General features: G+C 35.9%; 1 long non-coding RNA gene across 5 annotated transcripts in view; it reads right to left on the bottom strand.

Annotated features, from left to right (window-relative positions):
- The window catches only part of LOC149917504 (uncharacterized), a 58694-nt gene that overhangs the window by 21500 nt on the left and 19421 nt on the right, over nt 1-17773 (bottom strand). For 3 of the 5 annotated variants that reach the window (XR_016467499.1, XR_016467497.1, XR_016467498.1), the window contains 2 exons: nt 14185-14256; nt 7747-7835 (listed from right to left, as the gene is read on the bottom strand). This is a non-coding gene — a long non-coding RNA (uncharacterized LOC149917504). Of the gene's footprint in view, nt 1-7746; nt 7836-8416; nt 8464-14184; nt 14257-17773 lie in introns of all 5 variants that reach the window. The other 2 variants (XR_016467500.1, XR_016467501.1) reach the window with 1 other exon arrangement.

Raw genomic sequence — 17773 nt, 5'->3', positions numbered from 1 at the left:
CTCTATTGCTTTATTAACATCTTAAAAAAGCATTTGATACTTTTAAGGAACTATCTTCTATGATGACTACTTACAATCAGTGTGGAGCAGAGATATCTTCATACTACTAGGACAACACTGATGTAATTGTAATGTAATTACATTCAGCACTATGGAAATCACAGCTTCCAGTCCAAAGCTGTAGCCAAGGAGACCCCAAAGGTCCTCTTAACATGCAAGCTGAGGACAGGGCCATAAATAACACCTTCATCAAAATCCTGTACTATAGGAACTATCTCCCTATGTGTTATACACTGAACAGTAGACACAGAGCAGAATCCAAGTTTTCAGATTTTTCCTGTGAAACACACTGAGAGAAAGCATTTCCCTACCCCTAAATAGAAGATAAAAAAGCAGCAGCCATTTGTACAGTCTCACCACAGTAGAAAAAGAGTGAAGAGTATCCACCTTTAGCAGATGTAACAAGGGGTTAATAAGGTGAACTGGATTTGGCACCTCTTTCTCTTTTGAGATATGTTACTGGGATCCAAATTAGCAGCACCAATCTAGCCTTTGGAGTAGACACCTCATCAATTATATTAAATTCATAACACTTTCATACCTAATCTCATTACTGAGTAAGAGAGAAAAATGTCTCCTACTACAAATATCAGCATCAAACATGTTCACTGTTCATTGCTGGGAGTAGTGAAGTGTAGGAAGAACAAGAGAGGCAATCCAACAAAGAGAGAGGGAAAGAGAAACTAGAAGCAACAAAGAAAACTGGTAGTCTGTAAGAAAGTAAGTAAGGCACCTAATCACATACACAGTAAATGTACCTTATCCTCTAGAAATGCTTCATTCCTATCAGTCAGCAAAACAAAGTTTAGTTGGTTTTAGGTTTTCATGTACAAACCAAAAGTGAGATATGATTTTCTGTAATACTTCTGTTTGCTATGGAATTAAAACTAACGCACTTAAATACTGGTACTACAGCTTTTAGAATGTAAGCTGCATGGAAACAGTAGATGTATATTGGTCAAATAAAGAATAAATTATTTGAAAAAGCTGTTCTGGTTTGAAGAATTTTTTTATTTTATTTTTTTTTTAAATATAGAATAAAACCTCTTAGTTAGTTTTATATGCCCCAAACCAAGGCAGACTGATCCATATCAGTCAATGAATGTTGCATGCCAAAAATTATGAGGACTAACAAAGTTAGTCATGGTCATTAACAGTTAGGATACCCATAACATATATTTTGATTATGCTCTTGACCACTAAGCTATTCAGATTTATTCTCTCATTCAGTTCTACAAAGGAAAAAAAACAAAACAAAACAAAACAAAACGCCTAAGGCCCTAAGCAACTCCTGATGCAAGTAAGAATTCAGAAACTGTTATATTCAGCATTTGAATCTGGAGCCTATGAAAAGCTATTGTCAGTCAGACATTCTTTCATTCTCAAGGAATTCTGAAGAAAATTCAGATTATATCTCCACTGAAATCATACTGTATGCTAGCAGTGACAGCAAAACTTCTTGCATAAAGATCTACATCCTTAACTTCCTAACAGCATAATATATGACTTCATTGCTGGCACATTTTTCTAATGAAATGAGCAACTATGGAGCTGGATTGGATAAAAAGTCTGGAGATGGATTGAATCCTACAGTTGCCACCTATTCCTGCATGGTCATTTGCTAACTGCTCAAAGTGTCAGTGCCTTGCATTTGATTCACTCAGATGGAAATGTTGATATTTCTTTTCCTCTCTGTTTCCTTACAGCACAAAACCCTGAGGGCAAAGACTGCTTTCCATGTATCAATTCAATACTTACAGATGTGCCAGCCTTAGCAGGATCAGTTACACAAAGTTTTAAGATGAATAATCATGTTCCAGTTCCTAACTCACCACTGCATATATCATAACAACCTAGGAAATCTTAGCTATTTTTTGAGATTATTAATTTGAATAGAACGGTTAAAGTGACAGCACAATGAGTCCTGTTCGTGTTTTTCAGTGTGATGTTTTGAAATCTGTCACTTCTTTCTCAGTGGCATGAAAAGATAAATCTGGCACCCTTTCTTGATTTATTCTGAATGTTTTTAGCTCTAGAACCCTTTTCTCAGTACACTGTACATTATGGAGAAGAAGAGGAAAGGAAGAAAGAAGGACTTATTGAAGGTTAAATTATTTCATGCTAATGTCTGTGTTGCTTGTGAAGTTCGTCCAGTCACGAACTATTGCTGTTCAATTCAGCCCTGCAGTTCTACTTCACTGTGGTTAGACAGTGAATCAATTTCTGTGCTCTTTTTGTCCACTGTCTGATTTTCTTCCTTTCTCTATGTACGTAATTAAACATCTAAAAGACTTTTCTCCTATTAGCTTGGTGACAAGTGATTGACCTGATCCACAAGAGCAGAAAATGTGAGGAAATGCTTCAGATAACACAGCTGTCTTCATTTTTCCCTCACATTCAGTGGGAAGGATCTGGATATGGATTCTGGTTCTTCAAAGAATCAAGTCCATAAAATACTCAGTAGTTTGTATTTATGCAACAGAAGTTACATACTGAGCTAGCTAATGTACCATATTTCCCATGAAGGCATCCCAGCATAGGATATGGTTGCTATCTCTATTCCTGTTTAAAGGTGTCAAGGTGTCAACCTAAATTCAAGCAGCTGCCATCTACCTAGTGGGCTTGGCTTTTTTCTAGTAGTTACCATTAATCTCGCAGATACCATTAATTTGAAGTATAGGCCACTTGCACAGTCTTTGCTTTGCAGGAAAGCAAAGATGAAGAAAGAGGGGAAAATAAACCCATTCATTATATATAAGCCAGACATAACAAATATAACCTCAAAGCTATTTATAAAATTAGCTAAGTATACATGCTTAATGTGCAGATTATTTTCTGTATCTTGATTGTGCTATCACCAAGATGGGCAGTTGAAATAGAAATCAGAAGTAAGCAGTTTCTTTTTAAAATTGCTTCTGATTCCAGTTAGTTTATTTTATAAATAATGTTCTGAGCAAAAGCTTTCAGAGGAAATCAGATTCATAAGGTTTGATGGCCAGAAGGGAGCATTAGTCTGACGTGCGTAAATCACAGGCCATTACATTTAATCCAGTAAATTCTGAATTGAGCTCAATAATTTGTGCTAATGTCTGATTACACCAACTAATCCAGAAGGGCAGCTAGTAATACTTTCAAAATTTAAAAATGCAAAGTGTGCAACATGGTCAACACAGAGTTAGAAGAAATTGAAACTTGTTTCTGAAACTTTCTAAGCCACATTAAGATATCAACAAGATATAAAATCGTTGATTTTTCCTTGTTGCTGTAGACAAGAGAGACACGTTCTACTTTTCCATGTCATGTGTGAAAGACTATCTGGAGTTAAGGGATTCTTCATTCTTTTTGCTAAGGCTGTAATCTGAATACATTTACAGATTAGACATTTGGGGTTCTGCTTTCACTTTTAATGTCATGGGTTTAAATTATAATTAAATGCTTGGGCTTAGGACACTGGAATTATCAGGAATACCTCTCCTATGCAGAAAAGCTGAGGGAGAACAGCTTGATTAGCTTGAAGAAATGAAGGCTTTGGGGAGACCTCATTGCAGCCTTCCAGTACTTCTTAAAAGGAGTTTATGTACAGGACGGAGGTCAACTTTCTGTATGGGCAGACAGTGATAGGACAGGGGGGAATGGCTTTAAATCAAAAGAGGGGAGATTTAGGTTAGGTGTTAGGAAGATATTTTTTACTCAGAGAGTGGTGATGCAGTGAAACAGGTTGCCCAGGAAAACTGTGCATGCCCCATCCCTGGAGGTGCTCAAGGTCAGGTTGGATGGGGGCCCTGGATAGCTTGATCTGGTGGGTAGCAACCCTGCCCATGACAAGGGACTGGAACTAAACAATTTTTAAGGGTCCTTCCAACCTAAGCCATGTTGTGATTCTACGTCATACTGTTCATGTGCAGTTGAAACTTTTCAATATTTATTCTAAAATCCATAGCAGAATACAATGAGTGTATAAATGTGTATGGAAACATGTGCTCTGTGCAAACTAAATCCTAACTTAAAATGCTTAACCTGAATAAATCATAATATTCTTGCATTCAGTGTGAAAATAATAACATACTAATTTGACCAAAATTCAAATTCACATTTTAAAAGAATAACTTCAGTCAGCTTCAGTCAGATACTGAGCAAATGCTCAGTTCCTTCAGATTTCAGTAATATCAATTTGTGGTACAAACACTGTAAGTAACTCTATATACCCAGAACCAAACACTTTAAAAAAAAAAACAAACAAACAAGCCAAAGCAACAGAACTCCCTTCAAAGTTAATTGACGCTCTCTGGAGTGTCACTCTTCCCACAGGAGTGACTGGGATGTCAAACATGCCTGATTCATTCTGGGGGCATAACTATGTTAATATTGAACCAGAGAAGGCAGTGATCTGGTGGTGATGAGTAACAGACACAGACCCAACTCAGCAAAAAAATTCACCTGTATTTGCTTCATCTCACTTTTACCAGTGCCAACTTTTCACTGTTTTTCCTCTCCAGATTCCCCTAGCATGTGTTAGCAGTGCCATAACTTATGTGATTTCCCGTTCCCATCTTTCATGTTTCCCCCAGAATGATATCAAAGTATGGTACTTATTTTCTAGAAAAGTTCAGAAGATTTTAATGTCCAAAAGACTTCACCAAACTAAAACTTCCTATCCTTAAAGCTGACTAAACCAAAAGAAAAAGGTGAAAGGAGTTAAAATTATCTGAGAATTATATTCCTCCCCATTCCAGTTCTTTATTTCTCCCAGAGGAACATAGGCATTTGTTTTGGTACACACATAGTCTCTCTGCAAATCAGACTGATTGCATATTGAGCTTTGTGTGCAACAACTTTGATTTGAAAGAAACTGCATTTTCCAAAATAAAGCAAGGAGAGCTGAGGAAAGAGAGACACAGCTGTATGAATCTTCATGTTCCAGCAGTGGGTGTGCTTTGTTGTTTTTTTTTTCCTCTTTCCATATATTTGATTCTTAGCTTTCATGCCCTCAGCAGTTTTCTAATTGTTTACTTTTAAAAAAAAGGGCAACTCTGGGGAGTTTCTATCTTGTGGTTGCTGACTCTGCCTAGAAAAAAATTACGAACATTTTTCTGTGTATAGAATTTTTGTCTACAAAGTGCTTCAGTAACTGTACTTCTGATGATAATCTCTTTAGGGCAGAATTGGCAGAATTTTGCCAGGCACAGGCAATGTTTCAATTAGTTTGTAGCATCATAAGGGACACATACAAAGAATGTGTCACTTTTTGTATTGTCTAAACTATCCTTTTAAATCTATAGGCAATTGGCACCTAGGACTCTTGAGAATGTGTCCCACCTTGGCAGTGGGCATAGTGCCATCCTAGCAGATGGGCATGAGTTTTGGCATGCTGAGAATCAGTATGTGCATCACGTTTGAGTACAATAGGTCAGCATCTCATCCAAGTATGTGGGAATGAGAGTGTCTGTGCTGAGCTTCCGTGCCAACGGTTAAAGGAATACACTGTCATTAAACTAGCTGAAAGAGAAGCTTCTTTTTTTTTTTTTCTTTTTCTTTCTTTTTTTTTTTTTTTTAATTAAGCCACATTTCCTATAACTACCTGGGAATGCAACTTCTCCCACAGTGCTCTGATTCCTGGATCACTGATAGAAGATAAAATGTGTGCATCTGTACACACACACATATAGCCCATCCAGGAAGACACCATCTTGTTCAATAAAGATGTGGTTTTGTACTTTGTGGTTTCCCTGCTGAATGGCTCATCTAGGTACAAAAGCCAGATCTGTAGAAGTCAGTGTATAATTTCAGCTGAATAGATCCCTAAGAGCACTACAGTATTTGGCATGAAATTTGTAATGAAGCCCTTGAGTAGATATTCCCATTCTGGAACCAACGGAGGCTAATTTTGATTCAGTAATAAAAAAATGCACCTTGCTGACATAACAGAACAGTCTTTTTCAAGCTCCCTTTTCCAATCACATGTGGAAAGTTACTAATAATAGTAGGCACCCTACGAACTTTCTACACTACCTTCTAACAAAATGGTGAAAATGCTTCTGAATCAGTACGTGATCTCAGGGCATTTGGACTGATTGGATTATCTTATCACAACATTTTTCAGTATGAAATGTGGAAAGCAAGTAAGATTGACATTGTCAGTCAAGGGCTTCTCTAGCAGAGGACATATACTAACAGAAAGCCAAGAGCATTTCGTTCTCCACAGAAATGATGACCACTCAGCCTTATTGACGTTCACTGGCCTTATGCATTTGAAAACATATTACAAGATGCTTTGTAATTTATTAAATTTCTTGCCTATGTTATTGAATATTCTGTAATTTCAAAATGCCATTCCCATTGGAAAAGTAGACAGTTTAGCCCAGACAAAATATAAATTTCCTGCCATCATTCATTTTAAGTAGAGTTATTGAACACTTTTTTTTTTTTAACCTCATATATAATCGCAGCATTAGATTTTTAAAGAAACGTTATAGTACAGTCATGAAGAGTAATTCTATTTTTTTCCCACTGTCTTCCTGGTTTTTCTTGAGAAAATGAGAGACAAACTGTAATGAATCACTGAGTAACTGCCATGGAAGAACTAGACTCACATTTCAGTCTTTACTTTTCTTGAAATTATCTGGTTTTTGGTTTTTTTTTTTTTCTATACAATTGTATATCAGGTGGAATCAGATAATGCTGAAGGACTTAAGTCTATGTCTAAAATTTTCTCTATGGAAAAGTGTTATTGTGACCTTTGCATCTGTTATAGTTTCCATGGAAATAAATAGGAGGTATTATTTCAGAACAACCCATGTAAGTATATAAAAGAACAACAAAATATATTTAAAAAAAAATCAATTACTGTTTAAACCAGTATTCTATTTGATAATATATCCATACAATTTATGACAATATATATTCCTATTATAACACAATAATACAATAATGTAATGCATTCTGCCATAGAAAAATTAATAATTATAAAGCTATCACACACTACATTTTCTGTATTATAACTTGTAAAACTAGCAATGTAAGTAATTGAAAATCATAATATAACAGTGAAATATCAAATCCTTGCTGAGAAGCTTAGAAGAGAATGTATTTTTCTCTGCTAATTATACAGTGGGCAGATTAGCAGAATGAAAATTAACAAGCTTTTACTGTATCGTTTACTTAAGTCTTTGTATTTCAAACTATTCAAGTGAAGAGCTCCATCTGGCCCTTACAGTTTTAGTAGTGCTAACCATGCAATAATTGTTTCTTCATTTAATAAAAATGAAAAATAGACTTAGAAGTATAAAAGTAGACATACACTGCATTGTATGTCATTGGCTTGTTCAACACTCTGAGAAGACCCCTGAATTTTAATTAAGTTGTAAATTATTATAATTGTTATTATAATGACTTTTTTTTTAAACTGTCTGCACCAGTTCAACGAGATAAGTAAACGCTGTTTACTTATCAGTTTTGAGCAACTTCCAGTGCCCTTGCAAGTAACTGTTTTGTTACATACAATAACCAAATAGGATGAGACGTGACTAGTTCTACCATGACTGCTAGGAACAGTAAAAAAACACGCATCTATATGGCCTCCTCTGCCTTGAGAAAGGAAGGGACATAAATATGAGCTTATATGGACGCCCTCTTACAAGTAATGGCAATAGCAGGAAAAATGATGTAGTTCTGACAAAACTCACTCACCTCTTTAGTGTCTCTGACACGATGGTGAAGGAAAACAACTCTCTCCATGACAATGAGGTGGAAAGACTCTTCATTTAAGTTCTGGACTCCTAGAGAAAGAGCCAAAGACATAATCTGAGAAGTTTTGGATCACAATTCTCTGTTCTTTTCTCAACCACTGTTTTGCTCAATACATACATATTAGTAAAATTTGAAAACTTTGAAAATTGTTTTAATGGTAGATTTTATGCCTAGGAGGGCATCATGGGAATGAACTGTTTCTTTTACAAGAAGTCAGGATGAACCAGCCAGCCACAAAGGTAGCCATGTCAGTGGTACATTCTCCATAAATGAAAAATTAATTCAGTTTTGCAATAGTTTTCTATTCATCATTTAATTTCTTTCAGAAGAAATTGTAAATTGAGTGAGCCAGGACTTCTTTGCTGTCACAGGTAATCAAAATAAGATTTTTTAAAAACCAACATTTTTAAAATTGTTAATATAAAACTTGAAATTTTAGCCGTTAGATGAGTTTTCTTTATTTTACAAGGAAAACTGTTAGTGCAGCTTCATGTGTTAGCTTAAATTATAAAACATCTCTTTCATATTTGCTTATAAAGCATATAAATAAGATTCCTATGTTAAGCAGCAATCTGAAAATGACAGTCAACTTCAATTATGCTTAGCTTACTTTTGGAGTTATCTTCTCTCCATTCTTCTGAGAGCCGAATACCTTTTCTGCTGGGCAAAGGATATCCAAAGGATTTGAATAATAGAATGTATTTTTGGAAAACATAATTTGTTTCATGTGTAAACTATTAATAAATTAATTAATATACTTGTTTCCTTGATTAAATTCTTTTTTTTTTTAATTTTTTTTTTTCAATAAAATGTGTAAGCAGATGATACTGCTACTGTTTTTTGTCATACTAAATTCTGTAGATGCTAAAATTAATTGCACCCCAGGGCTATTATGTTATGCATGAATAGACACCCAAACAAATGACAGCGTTCAGAAAGAAAGAAAGAAAGGAAATTTAGATGTATTCCCAATGATTGCGGCCAGTAACATGATAACTGACATGATACCCAATTACAGGATTTCTAATCAAGTCTATTAGAGTCAGCATCTTTTTTTCTGTCAAGCTCTTCTTACATTTTTCCGTTCCTGAAAGTTCTTCAGTGGTAAAATAGCTTCTATTTAAAATTATTTATTTTCATAAATGTAGGTCAACATCTCTAAAGGTGATTTGATTTTTTAAAATCAGAAATGTTATTACTAAAAAAGTAATTCATGAGTCTCCTTTTCAGCAGCTTGGTACCGAATTAAGTCTGCAGAGGATTCCACAACTGAGTATGTTTTTGCTACAAACTTCAGACTGACAGAGAGACACCTTCATGTAGCTTAAACCAATATGCTTAAACTCCAGGTAAACTGAACAAGGTAAATTAGCCTATTACAGACTGCATAATTTCCAGTGGCAGAATGAAATATTGTTCCAAGGTTTAGCTTCTCAAATCTCAGCTGAAATGTAAACATCAGGTTTAACAACAGGCTATACTCAAGATGACAATAATAAATGAAATGTAGGCATGCCAACGGCTAAGAAGATGCCCCTTCACCCTTCAAAAGTAAATAAAATTGCATAGGCAGATGTCCAGCTTCCTTGTGTCATTTCTAAAAACAGGTTGATGGTTTGCAAGGCAGGGGACTATGCTCCTGCATAGTGAGAACCAAGACTTAGTTACAAGAGTCTAGCTCAAATTTTCCATTCCTGATCTTTCAAGATCAAGAAATCAGGTATCACTGTTATAGCAGTCCTCATAATTGCCCTTATGGTTAACACAAAATTCCTAAGTTTGTCTCTTTTACACAAGTCCTGCCTATAAAGCACTGAAATTGTGGTTCAGTTCCTTCAGTAGTGCTTGGGGAGGGGTTCAGATATACATCTTTGTCTCCAAAGGATGAAGGAAGAGTCTCAAATGCACTGGGACCTCTTGCAGCATCCACACTGCCTTGTTGGCAACATTCAGGCACTCAGTAACCACATGGTTAAATGAGCATCCTGGATTTCTGGGGCAGTGGCGGTCCTTGTTGGCCTCTGATGCTAATCTGAGCAGATCAGGGCCTGCTCTCAGGGTCAGGTCTTGTTTATCTGTTTGTTATTTACTTACATCATGGAAGGTAACAAGGCATAAACAGTCCAGTGAACACAGATCAAAATCCAGATTTCACATGCACCATGCTAGCGTCCTCAATCAATAAGCTAAAGATTTGCTGTCCCACTTATCTGTTTTCATTCTGGCCATCAGAGTTAAGCAGTGATGGAAAGCAGACTCTCTGACTCCTTCTTTTGGATGTAGATATCTACATTTTATCAGACTGAGTGGCATTGTCTGCAAAAATGTCATTAGTTAGTTGTCCCTGTTCATCGGGAAGCTATGATTTCCCTATATGCCTATATGCACTTCTTGAAAATTCAACCTGGGTAGTGGAAGCATTAAACACCAGGTGCAGGGAAGAGCAATTCTAACTTCTAATTCTAACTAATGCAATTCATATGGGAAGAGAGACAAATGAAAATCCACTGTGATACTGGAGCTAATGTTCATACATTTGTGAAAGTATTCTGGTTTTTAGTCAAGTGATCATGTCTATTTTATTTCACATATGTATTTTCTCTAAAGGAAAATATTCTTTCACAAGATCTCCTACAGTATTTTATTCATGTCTTCCTCATAAATACATTAACTTCATAATTAAGAGTGTAATACAGAGAAGTGCAGGCAGGAAACTGTACTGCTTGCTGTATTATAGGCCTGATTTTGATCTCATCTGATTAGAACATGTCAGAAGCAACTCCCTGCAAGTCCAGGAATTCACACCAGCATAAAACTGATGCAAGGCCTGTGGCTGGAGATTTCCAACATGTGAAATTACAGTTTTGGTCCTCTGCCTGGTTACACAAGTACTACTTATTAAGGAGAGGTCAAAAATTTATGAAGTCAGTGGCTGCCATGTAAAAAGAGTTCAATTTTCAGGGTAAAAACAACCTGAAACCATCTAATAACAAAGCTTAATATCTTAATGTCCTCTTCCCACAGCCTTTGAAAAGAGTCATATTTTATCGTATCCAAGATAATTAATAAATCAAGGTGAAGGAAAAGAGCATGACCCAGGGCTAGAAACTGTTGCTACTATTTTTGCTATTTCTAGTGCCAAGCACCTCTAGCCTCTCATGTGGAGGCCCAAAACTGGACATAGATGCTTAGTCTCCCAGTGCCATTTAGGTGGAAAACTTGGCACCTCTGTAACGCATTCCCCCAGAAATTAGTATGGTAAAGGGAAGCTTCCTGAGAGGCTGGGAATTTTCTATTTCAAGCTAATAGGAAATGCCAATCATATCTGCAATATCCCTTTTCTCTTCTGAAACTTCAGTTCCCGGGTTGGGGCTGTGAGCAGACAGATACTCCCCTTCTACTGGGGACCACAAGTGTGAAATCCTTTCCTTAAGGAATTGCTCTCGGAGTAGATCTCATTGTTTTATTTCAAAAATAAATCTGAAGGAGGAACCACACGTAATAGCTTAGCGGTTAGAGGCACTCCCCTAGGAGAGCAGAGAGGGACAATGTCCTCTTCAGCCTGAGGGGGCATCAAATTAGCAGCTCCAGGAGCTGCTGCAGTCACCAGGCCCGAGGGGCCGCGCTTCCTCCCACTTCACTCAAGGCTGCACAGCTAAGCAGCATGAAGCTGAGGGCAAAGCAAACACAGCTTTCAAGACCAGTGTTGAACAGCAGGCTGTGTAGTTTCAATCTAACCAACGAGGTGGTGGCTGGCCATAAGTTGTGCTACCTTCTTATTCTGAATTCCTCTGAAGGAGAATTTATAATACTACAACATCACAGTCCTACCTGTTATAATGCAGAAAGGGGCCCCATACTTATATTCCTTATAGCAAAAATGAAACTCATTCAGTAGCATCACAAAGGAAACTGTGGAAATATAAGCATCTCCAAAACTGACAGATAGTACATTAACACTAATGTTAACAGCCTAAATGCTGTTAATTGTTACTGTGTCAGTACTGCCCTTTTTCCAACATTGACCAGTCTTATTAGTTTTCATTATTATTTTACAGCTTTCACCTCCTTAGATTTTGAGAGAGTTCTTTTAATGTGAAATGACACCTGAAATATTTGTCATTTACAATGTTTAATTAGAGAAGCCCAATAATGCCTTGTTATATTGTAAAACACCTGGCAATAGAAATGAACCAAACTAGTTAGGATAGCAAGCCTCACTGTTTTGTGAATCTAGTGGTTTACAACTAAATTGATATTGTTTGTTTGTTTTTTAAGGTAGAAAACTCCCAATAAATCCTCACATAATTATTTTTAGATATGTGCTTTATACCTGAGCACTCCAAAGACCAATCTAACTACATTTGATCATATTCTCCATATTCAGTCACTATATATTATGTCACATCAAAGGTCAGAATAGCTTTTTTTCCTACTCCAGAACAGTGGATTCTTGTATCAAATATCTGTTCAAAGAAGAAGCAGATAATTAGTGGATAGGATAAGCCGAAGATTTTATCTCAAGAGAATTCACTCCTCACAGATCTCTAATTAAACCATAAGAAACTGCATGATGTGCATAGGCTGTTAAGTGTTAGCACAAGCAAACCTTGAAGTGGACTGGTACAAAGTGAAGAAGAATATGTTATTTGCTTGTTTTTCAAGACTTCATGCAGACAAGACCTCTGTTTTTACTGTACAACTGCTAATCAACTTGTCTACAAACAGGATGGCTTTTCTGTTGGTTTGATTAATAATTATTCATATTTTCTTCTTACTTAGGAGACCTGTTTACAAACTGTAACTGTGCCACTCCTGCTATAAAGATAGTCACAGCTTTAGAGAGCTTACAACTAAAGGACACATCAACACTGTACATAAGATTTCTGCTCATGACCTTACCATTCCATTTACAGTTATTTTAGATATTTTCTCTCTATTCTGCAGCTAGCTTTGTGAACATTATGCATCATATACAGATGTGTATGATAAGGAACAACTCATGGACACACATAAATGAGGGAAAAAGAAAGAGTAACAATATTGGTCACTAAGACTGATAAGAGTTGAAGCACATTCAAATCATAGCTACTTCGAGTTGATTTACTAAGATTTATCCTCTGCTCCCCCCCAAAAAAGGTTTCTAAGGTGGAAGAAAAAGAAGGATGATAAAATAACCTGTATTCAGTTATATGGAGCTTCTCCTTGGTAAGGAAAGCAGAGGAAGAGAAAGAAAAAAGATATGAAATGTGAATAGTGAAGTTGTTATTACTGGCTACTCAGATGTGAATAGGATGGATATAGAGGCATAGAGACAGGAAAGGTGAAGGCAAGCAGTGCAACCCTCATACAAAAGCCATAGGAAATGATGTGGAGGAAAGAGCAATTTGATCAAATAAGTGAGTTAAGAAAATAATCTTAACAGCATTTTTCATGAAGTGAGACCAGAAGGCCTTGTCAAATTTGGTCTAAGATATTCTATCATTAAAGTCTTGGATGACAAGTATGCAAACGGGAGGAACAAGAAACATGCAGAGATTTTATCTGTAACTCATATAGCACAGCTACACTTCCCCATTCCATGACATCATTTTAGGCTAATAAATATCCGGAGAACTTAAGTACACTGTGGTCTTAGTCTTACATTATGAAGCCAGTGGCCTAACTTGTACTGACAGAAGAGTGAGATTGACAGCTCAGGAAGATAATTAGTCTTCCCCTTGAAGAGAGCTGATGTGAATCTGCTTTATACTAACAGACACAATCAAAATCTTTCTAAGCACATTTTCAAATGACTGTGTTGAGATATACTTTTTTAATTCTTTTTTTTTTTTTTTTTAATGCACTGTCTCTGATACATCCAGGCTTCCTGTCTCTTCCTGTTCTCTAAAGGTTATAAAGTTAATTTATCAGAGTGGTTTTAAACATGAAGTAGTAATGAATATTTACACATGCTATGTTTCTCTTTGATAAGATAAAATGTGAGGATTTATTAAACAATTTTCCAATTAAAGAGACTGCAAAGAACAAAAAAACCCAAAAAACAAACAAACAAAAAAAAACCATCATTGGGTAGAGAACAGCAGGGCATGTGGAGATGTTAAAAGTTTACAAATTGAGAGAGTACTGACCTACGATAATACCTTATTCCTGAAACTCAACACTATTTTTTTTCAGATACTATTAACTTCTGTTATTGCATGCCATTTCTGTAAGTCTTGGTGGGTTTGTTTCCTGTAACATAAATTACATAGTTCTGAAAGAACATAACTCCTTCTAGAACTTGTGTTTGTTTTATCATGCAATTTACACTTTTTTTCTGACCTACAAGGTATAGTTTGCAAGAGGAGGACAAGCAGAAAAACAGTCTTATTTTACCTTCAAAATGATTCATGTTTGAGATGAATACTGTTTTATTTTGCTGGTGGTCATGTCCAGAGATACTAATATCTGAAAAAAAAAAAGTTTAAGTGTAAAACATTGTTCACTGGCCACACAAAATATGGGCAACTGTACTGCTAAATCTATTATTTCTGTTTTTCACTTCAGAAAATATTTACATACACAGAAAAATATACAACTCTTGGATCATCCCACTTCTTATAAGGGTACCTGAGCAATATCAGTATCCCTGCAAATGAGTGGGCAACTTCAGAGAACCATAACCAAGTTGAAGAGTTTGCCCAATTTTTCCTTATTCTATTCCATAAATTGTAAATATGAAAGGATTGTCATTTCCAGTTTGCTGTAGTATTAATCTCAGCTGTTAGAAGGAAGAGGGAAAAAGAGAGGAATGATCCTTCCTTTGAACTCTAAATTATGCTAATGTTCAATACATTTTCCAGCTTATATATTTGTCAGATTTACCCAGAACTAAAGCATTTCTATAGCACTTCAACAAATTGTGAAAAAAATATTTCTTGTCCTCTTTCATATCTAACGCCATTCAAACTACTAAAGAGCTGAAAATGCTAATTCACATCTCTGAGCCATTAAAATAGTCCAAGCAAGTAGAGTGAAAAGGAGGTATTTGTCAAACATCAGTTACAAATGCACATGAAGGCCAAAAGGCATTTATATACTTTAATTTTTGAAAAAGAAACCTACTTACTATTCAAGTATAATAAGCAGCAAATATTTTCAGACTAGACCCATAATGTTCAACATAACTGCAGGCACTATTAGCAACAAAGCACGTTACCTCATAAGGTATCCCTTCTTTCTTACCTTGGGCAACCTACCACCCATGTATGAAGGCATAAAAATATTCACAGCTGACAAGTTATTAGGCATTGCCAACATATTGCATATTGCTGCTCTATCTCAACGTTACATTTTTTACACTGTATCTTCTGAAAAGATATGACAGGTCAGAAAAGAAGTTAAGATCAACTGTCTGAAAAAAGAGAGCAAGAAGACTCTTCAGCAAAATGAACATCATCCAATTAGAATTTTTCTAAAATCTGGTGAGTTTTCCTTTCCTTTTTTTTTTTTTTTTTTTTTTACCTGCTTGTTTTCAGCCTGGAAAGGCAAAATCCCAGTGTCAGCTTTGCACATACTTGTCTGAAGCCGATGCAAATGAAACTAGTTATTAGTGCTGGATAAAGGAAACATAACTTGACAAATAAGGTTTTTTGTCAACTCTGTGTAAAACCTTTGACTGATATGTTCACAACTGTCTTACATCTAGATGAACTTCTCTCCTTAAGCACACACAGTAGAGTACAAAATGAGGTTTTATTTTTAAGGGATAATTTGCAGATGAATGAACAATTCATGTGATTTTTCCTTCCAAAATATGAGTGTTACATCAGATATTTGACTTAATTTTGTTAAAAGAAGTAACTAACTTTCTGTTCTTCTAGTCATTGAGTAGACGGTTGTCAGCCAGTTGAATTAACGTAGATAAGAGTGCACTGATCCTAGCATGTATTTCTGAAATTAGAAATCTCCTACTGAGCAGGTTTTATCCCAGCAGTAGTTTGAATACAAGGAAATATATGTTAAATTGTCATTCAGATCAAACCATTCTGATGTTTCAGACTGAATACATCCAGCCTGGTAAGTTTAAACCAAAACGTATAGGTTGATACGTAGCAACAGAGATTGCTAGCATTTTCTATCACGCAACCCAGTGAAAACTGCTACACAGCAGGTTTTCAGCTCTGGGATAACTTCAAGTTGCATCTATCACTGCAAGTTTCTGTAGTACATTAGAAAGACAGATGAGCAACATATATATCAACGATATATGGGCCTCAAAATGTTTCATTGTCACTTTCTTTAATAAACAACCTTTAACACAGGAATACGCTTACAAAATAAATATAAACATAGCACTCTTAATGAAGTCTTAACTAAGTATAGCAGTAAAAATGTGATTAACACAGAGTATACCTACTGAAAAAAAAAAAACTTCAGTTTTTTATTAATACTAAAAAATTGGAAAAATAGCATTCTAACAATAAAATAGGAAAATAAGGTTGAGAAGGGACTGCCTTCAACTTTGCTTACTTCTGGTATTTTGAAAATTATCTCTACTAATTATGTCACAATCACATAGGTTCTCCATAGAGATCCCAGTTGGCAGAAGAAAGATAAATATGTACCAGATAGTATTAGTCTAAATTAAAACCACTGTCATTGTAATCGAAAGAAATGCTAACAGTCCTAGCAATCACTGTTGTTTAGAAAATAGTTTTCATACCTGAAAGAGAACAAGCAGGTTCAAACCCAACCTTTGCTCCAACAAAGCAGGGTTATCTCATGGCCACAAGAACACTACTTGGGCCAATCTACATGTATAAATGTGTAATTTAGAGAGAGAGAGGATTCAATTTCTTAGCCCAAAACGGAGGGCTTCAGTCACCTTGATAGTGCTATTTTTACCTGATTTCTGCTCTGCCACAGACCTCCAGGGTGAGTATAGTTAAATTCACAGCCCAGACTGCCTCAAGTAGCTTGCATTTAGAGCAGAAGTTGTATTTCCTTACATCTGAAGGATTAGATCTTTTGCAGCCAAGCAAAAGTATTAGGAGAGCTGGACTAGTTAAACATCCCTCATTTGCCTTGAGAGCAAAATAATTAGCCAGTATGCAACTTGAAACGATTGCAGTTGGACTGCTCCTAATTCCTCTTTCAGACGTAGTTCAGCTTCCTCCTCACTATGCTTTATATTCACAGGCCTTGCTACATAGGCTAGGGAAAAAATATAAGACCTACTCTCCTGCTTATCTGAGATAAGCTGTTTGCTTTTTTTTCAATCTACTTGGAATTAGACAATGTGGGTCTGACATTTACATTGTTTCAGAGAGAACTGACCCCCCCAGTCAACAACAGTGCACTCAAACTCATTGAGCTCAATGGAAATATTGCTGCTTAATTCAGTGAATGTAGGGTCAGAATGTTATATTCAGATAAGTAATTAATAAATGAAGAATAAATTGATGCATATTCCTGAAGGTCTCAAGGAGAAGAATGGGAAGGAAGCATCTTTTACAGTTCAATTATCTAAGGTTAAAAGCTTAAGATATCTGATTGCAGGACTTCTAAGCCTCATAGATCTAGGACATACCTGCACTTTAAGCAATGAGAAATCTTTTGTTTAATTGATCCTAATTAGACATGAAACATATAGCTGAGCCAGCTAGTCATTGAACTCTGCCCAGACAGAAAATCAGAAGCCACATCTCGTTTATCTGACTTTTCCCTTTTACATTTTATTTTCATACTCTGTGTTTATCCCTATCCACAAAGAAGTCCTAGCTCCTCTGCAAACTAACAGTTAGATGTAAACATCAGTCATTCCAAACTCAGACAATGCAAAATCAATTTTGCTTCCTACATTTGCCAAGCCCACAGACTATGTTTGTGTCAGCTTTTTAAATCATCTGACTTTTCTCCCTGTTGCTCTGTTTGCAACATTGAAGGGCTCAGCAATTTTTTTAGGCAGGAAATTTTTCTTTGC

Source organism: Phasianus colchicus, chromosome 6 (genome assembly GCF_987193195.1).
Source record: "Phasianus colchicus chromosome 6, bPhaCol1.hap1.1, whole genome shotgun sequence".
In the NCBI taxonomy this organism is placed as follows: domain Eukaryota; kingdom Metazoa; phylum Chordata; class Aves; order Galliformes; family Phasianidae; genus Phasianus; species Phasianus colchicus.
The sequence above is the reverse complement of the archived record's forward strand: the minus strand, read 5'-3'. Positions and strand labels throughout refer to the sequence as shown.